The sequence below is a fragment of the Phascolarctos cinereus genome, unplaced genomic scaffold, assembly GCF_003287225.1.
Source record: "Phascolarctos cinereus isolate Bilbo 61053 unplaced genomic scaffold, phaCin_HiC Scaffold_1;HRSCAF=81, whole genome shotgun sequence".
NCBI lineage: Eukaryota > Metazoa > Chordata > Mammalia > Diprotodontia > Phascolarctidae > Phascolarctos > Phascolarctos cinereus.
The window spans coordinates 97,051,914-97,066,486 of NW_027555514.1; positions in this window are offsets into that span (position 1 = coordinate 97,051,914).

Below are 14,573 nucleotides of genomic sequence, written 5' to 3' on the forward strand. Positions count from 1 at the left end.
TCTGTTAAAAACACTAGAAAGCACAGGAAACAATTGAGCCTTTCTTAAAATGACAGGTAGTATCTATTTAAAACCAAGAGCAAGAATTATCTGTAACAGAAATACACTTGAAGTTTTCCCAGTATGACCAAGAGTGAAGCAAGGTTGTTCATTATCACCACTATTATTCAATATTGTGTTAGAAATGCTAGCTACAACAATAAGACAAGAAAAAGAAATCAAAGGAATAAAAATAGGTAATGAAGAAACAAAAGGATCACTCTTTACAGATGATATGATGGTACAGAGAACACTAGAGAATCAAATAAAAAAACTAGATTGAACAATTAACAACTTTAGCAAATTTGCAGGGCATAAAATAAAGCCACATAAATCACTAGCATTTCTATTACCTGCAAAACCCAATAAGAAGAGATAGAAAGAGAAATTCCATTTAAAACAATGACAGATATAAAATACTTGGGAGACTACCTGCCAAGACAAACCCAGGGACTGTATCAACACAATTACAAAACAGTTTTCACACAAAGACAGAGCTAAACAGTTGGAGAAATATTAATTGCTCATGGACAGGCTGAGCCAGTATAAAAAAAAAATGACAAGTCTACCTAAGTTTACTTATTCAGGGTCATACCGAACTACCAATTATTATTATTATTATTATTATTATTATTATTGTTATTATTATTATTATTATCATTATCATTATTATTTTGGTGAGGCAATTGGGGTTAAGTGACTTGCCCAGAGTCACACAGCTAGTGAGTGTAATGTGTCTGAGGCCAAATTTGGACTCAGGTCGTCCTGAATCCAGGGCTGGTGCTCTATCCACTGTGCCACCTAACGGCCCCCAAAAAATTATTTTATGGAGCTAGAAAAAAAATGGAAGAACAAAAGGTTAAGAATATCAAGAGAATCAATGGAAAAAAGTGAAGGAAGGAGGAATAGCAATACCAGATTTCAGACTATATTATAAAGTGGTAATCATGACAACAACTGACTTATATTCTACGTCCACTTCATTAATCCTCTATTTTTTCTATTTTTGTTAAATATGTCAAAGTTGTTTAAATATCTAGGTTCAAATAAACAACCTCTTCTTCCTATGAACTCTCAGTCTGTTCATGCGTTTCTTGTGTTTACAATACTCTATTATAGCTTTTTGTATAATACTATGCAGTCTACTTCTCCTACAAGACTTTAAGCCCCTTTAGGGCAGGCATTCTAGTTTATTTACTTTCTATAGTCCTTAAATTAAGAGAAGGAATATAACTTATTTGAACATTGTAAGAATGAAATAGATATTTGTTGATTGAATAAATGGAGTCCAGTAAATTAAAAATTTGGCATTTAAAAAATGAAGATTAAAAAGCCCACACACTTCCTTGTTTAACAAACTCCATCATTCATTTTTAGAAATGAGTACAAAGTTTATGTGCAAAAAACTAATTGATAATGATCATTTAAAAAACAAACATTGTGTTTTACAGAAAGCCCTCTTCTAACACATCAAACTTGTTGATGTTAGCCTGTATTATCCAGGGGGCTGGTTATTCTTAGCCAGAATGCCCTGTATTTTCAAGACTGAGATAGGCACTCATCCACTAATGACTCTCCACTCCCATCTTTCATTCTACTTTTCTTACAAACTGCCTTCTCCAAACTGCTGCCCACATGACACAGATTAGACAGCTGTGCTTTCTGTCAATTCTTACTAAATGTGAAGGCTAGAAAAACAATACTGAAATGTATCTGGACCAAGTAATTGTATTTATTTCTGTAGGAACCAATTTGTGTTGCTGTGATTGAAGATCTGTGTACATAGCATTTCCATTGTAAATTCTATTTTTGAGTGACGTATAATTCAGATGTAAAATATGGATGGTAGACTGGAACTTGACATGCAATGTTTCTTCTAGGGAGTAGGTGGTAGAACTAGAGGGAAAGGGTAATTGGATGACATTTTAAATGGTGTATGTGTGTATAAAATCAAGTAATCTCTAATTACATATTGGTTGCCTATTGTGTGTCTAACATTGTGCTAGGAACTTTGAGTGATATAAAAAATAAAATAAAATATGGCCAATTCCTTCCAGAAAGTCAAAGAAAGTGAGAGTATACAGGAGGGGGAATAGTAGATAGTAACAAAAGCTTCCTGGAGTACGGAAGAAGACAGAGAAAAGACAGATTTTGACTAGACATATTCCATGTTTTGAATAATAGTAGAGTGCATGTAAAAAGTCATTGTTTTAAAATATAAAAGAAAATATGCAAAATACAACTAGCTGTTTTCTTCTCCCAAATAAGATGCCTACTGCCAAGTGCCTCTATCATTCTTTACTTTATATGAAGATCTTGAACCAGCCCTGGGATAATTAGACTAACTCAGCTCAGATGCTATAGCGGCATACAGGGAATAGAATGAGAATCAGAGAGATGAAGAGCTAAGATGATCCCCTAAACCCCAAAACCTAGCAAATTATTGGAGTATTGATAGAAACAAGGGAATCACCATTTGAGCTCTCCAGGTAACAGGAGGCAAATGAAACTGACTCATTTTAAGCTTAAAAAGGGATTACAGTGAGAGATCCAATTGGAATTTATGAGAAGATAGTTCTAGAGGCCCCAGTCGGCCTAATATGTTGAGCTTTCCCTGTGTTCCTCTGGGAAAAGTTTTTAGTAGTCCATATTTTGGCCATTCCATAAGGTTCATTCATGTGCTACTCATTTTATAAAAACCTCCCACCCACATCCAATCTTCTTCTCCCAAAAGCTGCCTGTCTCCAATGGCTACTAAGGATTTCCAAATTGGTGGAAAATCTGGTGCCACTTCATATACCAGAAATTGGGAATCTGGGGACCTGTGGTGACTGTAGCAGAAAGAATATACATTATTGTATGAGAAGAGGCCTGAGAGAATGAAAAGAGTACTGGACTTGATGACAGGAAGACATGAACTCAAATCTTGCCTTAGACACACAACTATGTGTCCCTGGGTAAGCCATTAAATCTCTCTGAGCATTATTTTCCTCATCTATAAAATGTAGATAAATCTATAAAATAACTCCTACCTCACAGGCTTGTTGTGAAGATTGCAGCATTTTCATCATGCATTCTATGCCCAATAAATGTCCTAATTTGATCTGATAGCAGTGAGTTTTTAGTTCTTCCTGAGTTCAAATCCAGCATCAGACACTTACTATCTGTGTGACCCTGGGCAAATCACTTCACCCTGTTTGCCTCAGTTCCTCATCAATAAAATGAGCTGGAGAAGGAAATGGCAGACTACTCCAGTATCTTTGCCAAGAAAACACCAAATGGGGATACAAAGAGTTAGATAAGACTAAAAAGGACTGAACAACAACAAAATTCTTGACCCCAAGCCCTGTACTCTATCCACTGTACTGCCTAGCTGCGCCTTGTGTTTATGGCGACAAACTCTTTACCAAGGAATTTACAGGAGCATATAGGTGTACAGACTTTAGTTTCTTAAGCTGAGATCCAACCCTACAGGGCAAATTGTTTGCTTCAAATCAATTTTTCCTATTGTTTTCATAAAATATTTTCAAACTAATGTATTATAATTGAATTAATCAGTGGACCCAGCTTGCTCACAGTTTCTCAGTTCTGCTTTCAACACCCTTTCTAAGTCCTTGGAGACAAGCTTGATATAGTGGATAGAAAGCTGGTCTTAGAATAGGAAGATCTGAGTTCAAGTCCCACTTCTGACACATTGGCTCTGTGACTTTGACTAAGCTACATAACCTCTCAGTAACTTGGCAACACTCTAAAACTCTCAATTACAGAGAAAGTACTGGCATGAATAGTTATAAAGACTTTCCTTATCTGGGAATTTCCTGCATCAATGAAAATGTAGGTACAGTACCTATCCCCATCTAGGTCCCTATAGGCAAACAATATGAAGAAAGTAAATGCATACAGATATAGATGCATATGCATACACACACATATATATGGTATATATGTGCATACCTATTTATATATATTTATGTGTGTATATATGTATGTATGTATATATGTATATATACATACACACACACACACACACACATACACACACAGAGAGAGTTCAGACCAGGAGAGTAATGATACTTTAGGTACAGTCAAATTTTCTGTTTAGCTCTGGTCTTTTTATCAGGAATGCTTGAAAGTCCTCTATTTCACTGAATGACCATTTTTTCCCCTGAACGATTATGCTCAGTTTTGCTGGGTAGGTGATTCTTGGTTGTAATCCTATCTCCTTTGCCCTCCAGAATATTATATTCCATGCCCTGCAGTCCTTTAATGTTAGAAGCTGCTAAATCTTGTGTTATCCTGATTGTGTTTCCACAGTACTTGAATTGTTTCCTTCTGGAAGCTTATAATATTTTCTCCTTGACCTGGGAACTCTGGAATTTGGCTACAATATTCCTAGGAGTTTTCCTTTGGGGATCTCTTTCAGGAGGAGATCTGTGGATTCTTTCAATTTCTATTTTGCCCTCTGGTTCTACTATATCAGGGCAGTTTCCCTTGATAATTTCTTGAAAGATAATGTCTAGGCTCTTTTTTTGATCATGGTTTTCAGATAGTCCAATAATTTTTAAATTCTCTTTCCTGGATCTATTTTCCAAGTCAGTTGTTTTTCCAATGAGATATTTCACATTGTTTTCTAATTTTTCATTCTTTTAGATTTGTTTTAGTGTCTTGATTTCTCATAAAGTCACTGTCTTCCAATTGCTCTATTCTAATTTTTAAGGAAGTATTTTCTTCAGTAATCTTTTGGACTTCCTTTTCCATTTGGCCAATTTTTCTTTTCAGGGCATTTTTCTCTTCATTGGCTTTTTGGACCTCTTTTGCCATTTGGGTTAGGCTATTTTTTTAAGGTGTTATTTTCTTCAGTATTTTTTTGGGTCTCCTTTAGCAAGCTGTTGACTTGTTTTTTGTGATTTTTTTGCATCACTCTCATTTCTCTTCCCAGTTTTCCCTCTACTTCCCTTACTTGCTTCTCAAAATCCCTTTGGAGCTCTTCCAAGGGCCTGGGACTGATTCATATTTTTCTTGGAGGCTTAGGATGTAGGAGCTTTGACTTTGTTGTCATCTTCTGGTTGTATATTTTGATCTTCTTTGTTCCCAAAGTAAGATAATATAGTCTGACTCTTTTTGAGCTGCTTGCTCATGATCCCAGCCAGTTACTTGAGTTGTAAACTCTTTGTTAAGGTAAGAGTTTCCTTCCACTGTGGAGAATGTACTGTTCCCAAGCTTCAGGGGTTTGTACAGCTGTTTTCAGAGATACTTGTAGGGACCTGTAAATTTTCAGTTCTTGCAAGGTGGTATGATAAGGGGCGAGGTGTTTGCTCCTTTCCTGGCCTGTGACCACAAGTATTCCTTTCTGTCCTGTAACTGTGAAGAAGATTTCCTTTCCACAGCCACTACAAGCTTCACCATGCTAGCATTCCTCCTCACCCCAGCACTGCTGCCCAGAACTGTGACCCAGATGCAAACAAGGGCAAAGCAAGAGATTCCTTCCTTAGCACTGGCAAAGAGATCCCTGCAATCCCTGTCTTATCAGCCAGTAGATTCCCCCTCAGTCTGTGGGCTGGAAGCTCGGGAAGCAGCTCCGCCCCCCCCCACGCCATGCTCTTGGGGAATGGAGCTGAGACCCTGCCTTCCTCTCTCAGCACCGACAGAAACAGACTTTTCCCATTGACCTTCTAAATTGTCTTTGGAATTCATGGATTGAGGAGTCTGGAAACCTCCACAGCTGCCCATGATTCAGTCCTCTGAGGCCTGCTCCAGGTTCACTGTGGCCTGTGCTCCCAGCCCTGCGCGATACACCTTTCTGATTAATCATCCAGGTTGTCTTGGGCTGGAAATTTGTTTCACTGTCTTTTTGCGCATTCTGCTGCTTCAGAATTTGTTTAGAGCCATTTTTTATGAGTATTTGGAGGGGTTTAGGGGAGAGCTCAGTGCTTTCACTCTGCCATCTTGGCTCCGCCCCTCAATAATTTGTCTTATAGCCAATATTCATCTAGGAAAGTAAAGACCCAAAACAAACTCCAGCTTCCCTGAAAGAATCTCTGAGGGTCAGCATGACAGATAGTTTTGGATTAGACAATTTCTAGCTACAAAAGAAAAACAAGTTTCAAACAATGTTTATATATAACAAAGTATTTTCCCCACAGAAGGAGTGTGATAAGTGCTGTGTCAGAAAAGGACTCATGGAGGCAGTGTCTGGGAACTGAACTTTGAAGTATGCTAGGGATTATGGGATCCAGAGATCAGGAGGGAGTATGTTCCAGGTATAGGAGGACCTGATAGAAAGACGTTGATAGGTTATGGAACTGCATGTATGGGGAAGACCAAGTGTTAGCAGTTTAGCAGGAATGTAGTAAGTGAATGGGGAGTACTTAAAAACATGGAGAGTCCTACAAAAGAATTTAAACATCAATCCAAAGAGTTTGTATCTAATCCTAGAGGCAATAGGGACCCACTGTGGATTTATGAGCAAGGGAATGACATGGTCAAACTTAGGCTTTAGCAAAATGATTTTGGCATCTGTATGGAGGCTGAAGCAAAATGGGTAGCCATTCTAATTGCACAGATAAACAAATGGGTAAGCTGGGCCAGATCATGGTCATGTAAAAAAAAAAAATCTTAATGTCTTAACAGTCATAAGTCTGTTAACATAACATAACATGACCACCAAACACACACACACACACACACACACACAGTTTTAGTGTCTTAATAGAAGTATAATATCCAAAATGAAGGAGTTAGAGTCAAGGGAGTGATGGGGTCAGCTCTAAGTACTCCCAAGAGCTTATTGTTAAATTTTCAGTGTGAGCATTTATACCTAAGAAACTGGCAAATGCTAAAAGTCCAGGCTTGATTTATTATTTTGTTGAATGTCTAGACTTCAGAACTTGATGGAGAAAATGTTAATAATGCAGATTACATTCAAAAGAGCATTACACATTTTCAGAAAGCTGGTTGACAGATACTTACTAGCACACTCTCTAGTTTCTAGCCCACTGTAATTTTGTAGGCACAGAATTTTAGGAGGGACAAAAGCCTGCTAGAGAGAATGACTCTGGAGAAGAGAAGTGGGGGAGGGTAGAGATTAGATACAGTTACAGCCTACATGTATTTGAAATGTCACTTTGAAAAACAAAAAATTAGATTCATTCTGCTTGGACCCAGAATCACGACCAACTTGTACAAGCTACAAGGAACTGAATGTTGGCTTAATATAAGGAGGAAGAGAAGACATTCCTAGCAATTAATAGCTATCTAAAAACACCAAATATGCTACTTGGAGAAATAGTTAGTTCCAATGTAATAGGAGGTCATTAGTCAGAATCAGAATGATAATTTCTTTTTTTAAAATTTTATTTATTAATTAATTTGTTTTTAGTTTTCAACATCTTCCACAAGATTTTGAGTTCCAAATTTTCTCCCCATCTCATCCCTTCCCTCACCCCAATATGAAATGCATTCTGAATACCCCTTCCCCTAATCTACCCTCCCTTCTGTTCCCCTCCCCACTTCTCTTATTCCCTTCCCCTTCTATTTTTCTGTAGGGTAGGATGGATTTCTATACTCTATTGCCTGTATGTATCATTTCCCAGTTGCATGTGAAAACAATTTTTAACATTTGTTTTTAAAACTTCCTCCCTTTCCCACCCACTCTCATTGAGAAGGCAAGCAACTTGATACAGGTTATACATGTATAGATCATGCAAAATACTTCCATAGTAGTCGTGTTCTGGAACACTAACTGTATTTCCCTTCATCCTATCCTGCCCCTGTTTATTCTATTCTCTCTTTTGACCCTGTCCTTCCTTAGAAGTGTTTGCTTCTGATTACCCCTTCCCCCAATCTGCCCTCCCCTTTATCATTCACACACTCTCTTATCCCCTTCTCCCCTATTTTCCTGTAGGGTAAGATAGCTTTCCATACCCAACTGAGTGTGTATTTTGTTCCCTCCTTAAGCCAAATATGATAAGAATAAGATTCACTCATTCCCTCTTACCTTCTCCCACTTCCCCTCCACTGTAAAAGCTTTTTCTTGTCTGTTTTATGTGAGATAATTTACCCCATTCTACTCTTCCTTTCTCCTTCTCCCAGTATAATCCTCTCACCCCTTGATTTTATTCTCCAGATATCACCTCTTCATCTTCAGCTCACCCTGTTTCATCTATCTATCTATCTATCTATCTATCATCTATCTATCTATATATACATATAATTTTTCCCCTCCAACTACCCTAATATTGACAAGTCTCATGAGTTACAAATATCAAGTTTCCATGTAAGAGTGTAAACAGTTCAACCTTAATAATTCCCTTATGATTTCTCTTTCCTGTTTACCTCTTCATGCTTCTCTTGAGTCTTGTATTTAAAAGTCAGATTTTCTATTCAGCTCTGTTCTTTTCATCAAGAATGCTTGAAAGTCTCCACTTCTGGGAGCCAAGATGGCGGAGTGAAAAGGTAGTCACTCTCACTCTCCCCTATCAACCTCTGAAAACCCAGAAAATATCACCCCAGAAAAAAAACCTGAAACAGCTGAACTAGAAGAAAGACGGGAGCAGCAGTGCAGCAGCCCAGCAAATGGTCTCCCAGTGCCTCAGCAAAAATAAGGGAGCAGAACTACAAGGGGCCCCAGGCAGATAAGTACCCTGTGCATTCATCTGAAAGGAGGTGAAGAAAACAACCTAAAGGCTTCCTAAAGCCCGGCCTTGCTGATTCCAACCCAACACCAGGTGAGCTGTGAGCCTGCAGCCTCCAATTGTGAAGAAATCCTGAAGCCCAGGTGGTAGAGCAGGCAAACACCAACACCTGGACCTCCGTGCCTCAGTGAGGGTGGGGGAACCGTGGAAACCAGCTCAGAAAACCACCAGGTGCCTCGCACTCCACAAAGGAATCTCCCGTGCATTAGCAGAAAGAGGGAGACAACACTGCAGGGGGCCCCAGGCAGATAAACACCCTGCAGCACCCATCTAAAAGGAGCTGAAGAAAGCTAAAGGAAAGGAAAAGCAGGCAACCTAGAATTGCCTGAAAGTTCCAGCCTTGCTGATTCCAGCTGAACACAAGGTAAGCTGCCAGAAACCTACAGCCTCCAATTGCCAGCATAAGAGGCCCCAGACACAAAGCCAGTGACCAAGACCTAGGCTCCCAACACAAGAAGCTTGGGTCAGTACCCTGTGTTCCCCAGCAGGAGAGCTCAATCTCTTTGAAGGCCAGGGAATAAAGAAACACCATGAGTAAAAAGAAACATACCATAGATTCATATTATGAGAAGAATGAAAATCAAGACAGAAATTCTGAAGAGGACAACATTGTCAACAAACCCACATCTGCAACAACAAAAGGGAATATGAACTGGTCTGAAGCCCAAAAAGCCTTCTTAGAAGAGCTCAAGAAGGATTTTAATAGTCAAATGAGAGAGGTAGAAGAGTCCTTCAAAAATACAATTGGCCAATTGGAAAAAAAATAACACTGAAGAAAACAAGTCCCTAAAAAACACAATTGGCCAATTGAAGAAGGAAGGAAAAACTAACAGAAGAGTACACTGAAGAAAACAAGTCCCTAAAAAACACAATTGGCCAGTTGAAGTACAAAAACTAACAGAAGAAAACAATCTGTTAAAAACTAGAATTGGACAAATGGAAACTAATGTCTCTTATGAGAGAGCAAGAATCAGTCAAACAGAAACAAAAAAATAGATGAAAATGTAAAATACCTCATTGGTAAAACAACCAACCTGGAAAACTGATTCTGGAGAGACAATTTAAAAATTATTGGACTACCTGAAAATCATGATGAAAAAAAGAGCCTGGACAGTATCTTTCAGGAAATCATAAAGGAAAACTGCCCAGAAGTCCTAGAACCAGAAGGGAAAATAACCATAGAAAGAATCCACCGATCACCACCTGAAAGAGATCCCAAATTGACAACAAGGAATATAATAGCAAAATTCCAAAATTACCAGATGAAAGAGAAGGTGCTGCAAGCAGCCAGAAAGAAACAATTTAAATATCATGGAACCACAGTCAGGATTACACAGGACCTTGCAGCTTCTACATTAAAAGACCGCAGGGCATGGAACATGATATTCCTAAGGCAAAGGAGCTTGGAATGCAGCCAAGGATCAATTACCCAGCAAAAATGAGCATCATTTTTCAAGGGAGGATGGATATTCAATGAAATAGGAGACTTCCAAACTTTCCTGATAAAAAGACCAGAGCTCAACAAAAAATTTGATCTTCAAGTACAGGACTCAAGAAGGACTTAAAAAGGTAAATGGGACAGAAAGATACAATATAATAAGGGGGGGCTGTTTAAACCCCTACAAGGGAATATGACTTGCAACCCTTGAGAACTGTATTGTTATTATTACATGTTAAAGGAGTATACATAAAGAGGGTGGATATTAGTTGACTTTGATGTAATGATAAAAAAAAATCTAATCAAGTGGGTTAAATGGATCCAAATAAGTGGATCAATCTGATCTTAGAAAATGTACTGAGTAAGGAGGAGGCAGACAAGGGTAAAATACATTACAGGAAAAGACACAAAATCCTATTACAGCAGAGGGAAACAAGGGGGGGAGCATTGTTTGAACCTTACTCTCATCAGATTTGGCTCAAGAAGGGCATAATAATCAGTTAGGTATAGAAATCTAACTTGCCCTATAGGCAGTAGGAGGGAAAAGGGGAAAGAAAAGGGGGGAAAGAAGGGAGGGAAGAAGCAGTAAAGTAAAGGGAAGAAAAGGGAAAGGGATAATAAAAGGGAGAGGGACTGAAGGAGGCGTGGTCAAAAGCAAAACACTAGTGAAGGGGGAAAGGAAAAAGGAGAAAGAAAAGCATAAATGGGGGAAAAGGATGGAGAAAAAGACACAGATAGTAATCATAACTGTGAATGTGAATGGGATGAACTCTCCCATAAAACAGAAATGGATTGCAGAATGGATTAAAAACCATAATCCTACAATATGTTGTTTACAGGAAACACATTTGAAAAAGAGTGACACATACAGGGTAAAGGTAAAAGGCTGGAGCAGAATATATTATGCGTCAGCTGAAGTAAAAAACAAGCAGGGGTAGCAATACTGATCTCAGACAAAGCAAAATAAAAATAGATCTAATCAAAAGAGATAAGGAAGGAAACTACATCCTGCTAAAAGGCACCATAGACAATGAAGTAATATCATTACTAAACATATATGCACCAAATGGTATAGCATCCAAATTCTTAGAGGAGAAGTTCAGGGAGTTACAGGAAGAAATAGACAGCAAAACTATACTAGTGGGGGACCTGAACCTCCCCCTCTCTGCACTAGATAAATCTAACCACAAAATAAATAAGAAAGAAGTTAAGGAGGTGAATAGAACATTAGAAAAGTTAGGTATGATAGACCTCTGGAGAAAACTGAATGGGGATAGAAAGGAATATACTTTTTTCTCGCAGTACATGGCACATACACAAAAATTGACCATGTACTAGGGCATAAAAACCTCACAATCCAATGCAGAAAGGCAGAAATATTAAGTGAATACTTTTCAGATCGTGATGCTATAAAAATTATATGTAACATAGGGCCATGGAAAGTAGAATAAAAAATAAGTGGAAACTAAATAATCTAATCATAAAAAATGATTGAGTCAAACAACAAATCATAGAAACAATCAATAATTTCATTCAAGAGAATGACAATAATGAGACAACATACCAAAACTATGGGATGCAGTGAAAGCAGTTCTTAGGGGAAGTTTTATATCTCTAAATGCTTACATAAATAAAATAGAAAAAGAGGAGATTAATGAATTGGGCATACAACTAAAAAAACTAGAAAAAGAACAATTAAAAATCCTCAACTAAACACAAATTAGAAATATTGAAAACCAAAGGAAAAATTAATAAAATTGAAATTAAGAAAACTATTGAACTAATAAATAAAACTAAGAGCTGGTTTTATGAAAAAACAATAAAATAGATAAACCTTTGGTTAATTTAAAAAAAAGAAAGAAGAAAACCAAATTACTAGTATCAAGAATGAAAAGGGTGAAGCTACCACCAAGGAAGAGGAAATTAAAACAATAATTAGGAATTATTTTGCCCAACTATATGCCAACAAATTTGACAATCTTAGTGAAATGGATACATATTTACAAAAATATAAATTGCCCAGATTAACGAAGAGGAAGTAAAATACTTAAATAACCCCATCTCAGAAAAAGAAATTGAACAAGCCATTGATGAACTCCCTAGGAAAAAATCTCCAGGGCCAGATGGATTTACATGTGAATTCTATCAAACATTTAAAGAACAATTAATTCCAATACTATATAGACTATTTGGGAAAATAGGTGAAGAAGGAGTCTTACCAAATTCTTTTTATGATACAAATATGGTGTTGATACCTAAACCAGGAAGAGTCAAAATAGAGAAAGAAAATTATAGACCAATTTCTCTAATGAATATAGATGCAAAAATTTTAAACAAAATACTAGCAAATAGATTGCAGCAACTTATCACAAGAATAATACACTATGACCAGGTAGGATTTATACCAGGAATGCAGGGTTGGTTCAATATTAGGAAAACTATCAGCATCATTGAGCATATCAACCAAAACCAACAGAAACCACATGATCATCTCAATAGATGCAGAAAAAGCTTTTGATAAAATACAACACCCATTCCTATTAAAAACACTAGAAAGCATAGGTATAAATGGAGTCTTCCTTAAAATAATAAATAGCATATATCTAAAACCTTCAGCAAGCATTATATGTAATGGGGACAGGCTAGAAGCATTTCCAATAAGATCGGGGTGAAACAAGGATGTCCATTATCACCACTGTTATTCAATATTGTACTGGAAATTAGCTTTAGCAATAAGAGAAGAAAAAGAAATTGAAGGCATTAGAATAGGCAAAGAAGAAACAAAGCTATCACTCTTTGCAGATGACATGATGATATACTTAGAGAATCCTAGAGTAAAAAAACTACTTGAAATAATAAACAACTTTAGCAAAGTTGCAGGCTATAAAATAAACCCACATAAATCATCAGCATTTCTATATATTACCAACAAAGCCCAACAGCAAGAGATAGAAAGAGAAATCCCATTTAAACTTACTGTAGACATTATAAAATATTTAGGAGTCTACCTCCAAACAAACCCAGGAACTCTATGAACACAATTACAAAACACTTTTCACACAAATAAAATCAGATCTAAATAATTGGAAAAACATCAGTTGCTCATGGGTAGGCCGAGCTAATATAATAAAAATGACAATCCTACCTAAGCTAATTTACTTATTCAGTGCCATACCAATCAAACTACCAAAAATTATTTTATAGAGTTAGAAAAAATAATAACAAGATTCATTTGGAAAAACAAAAGGTCCAGAATATCAAAGGAACTAATGAAAAGAAATGCAGGGGAAGGTGGCCTAGCAATTCCAGATCTTAAATTGTATTATAAAGCAGCAATCATCAAAACTGCTTGGTACTGGCTAAGAAATAGGGAGGTGGATCAGTGGAATAGGTTAAATATGCAAGACACAGTAGTCAATGACTATAGTAATCTATTATTTGATAAAGCTAAGTATCCCAGCTTCTGGGATAAGAACCCACTCTTTGAAAAAAACTGCTGGGAAAACTGGAAAAGAGTATGGCAGAAACTAGGCATAGACCCAAATCTCACACCATATACCAAAATAAAGTCAAAATGGGTTCATGACTTAGATATAAAGGCTGATACCACAAGTCAACTGGGAGAACAAGGAATAGTTCACCTATCAGATCTATGGAGAACAGAAGAATTCATGACCAAACAGGAGATAGAGAACATTATGAAAAGCAAAATGGATAATTTTGATTACATTAAATTGAAATGTTTTTGCACAAACAAAGCCAATGCAACTAAGATTAGAAGGAAGGTAGAAAATTGGGAAAGAATTTTTACAACCAGTCTCTCTGATAAAGGCCTCATTTCTAAAATATATAGAGAATTAAGACAAATTTATAAGAACACAAGCCATTCCCCAATTGATAAATGGTCAAAGGATATGAACAGACAGTTCTCAGATGAAGAAATTAAAGCCATCTATAGTCATATGAAAAAATGCTCTAAATCATTATTGATTAGAGAAATGCAAATCAAAACAACTCTGAGGTACCACATCACACCTATCAGATTGGCCAACATGACAAAACAGGAAAATGATAAATGTTGGAGAAGATGTGGGAAAATTGGAACACTAATACATTGTTGGTGGAGTTGTGAAATGATCCAACCATTTTGGAGAACAATTTGGAACTATGCCCAAAGGGCTACAAAGATGTGCATACCCTTTGATCCAGCAATAGCAGTTCTAGGGCTATATCCCAAAGAGATCAAACAAATGGGAAAAGGACCCACATATACAAAAATATTCATAGCAGCTCTTTTTGTGGTGGCAAATAATTGGAAATTGAGAGGATGCCCATCAATTGGGGAATGGCTGAGCAAGTTGTGGTATATGAATGTAATGGAATACTATTGTGCTATAAGAAAT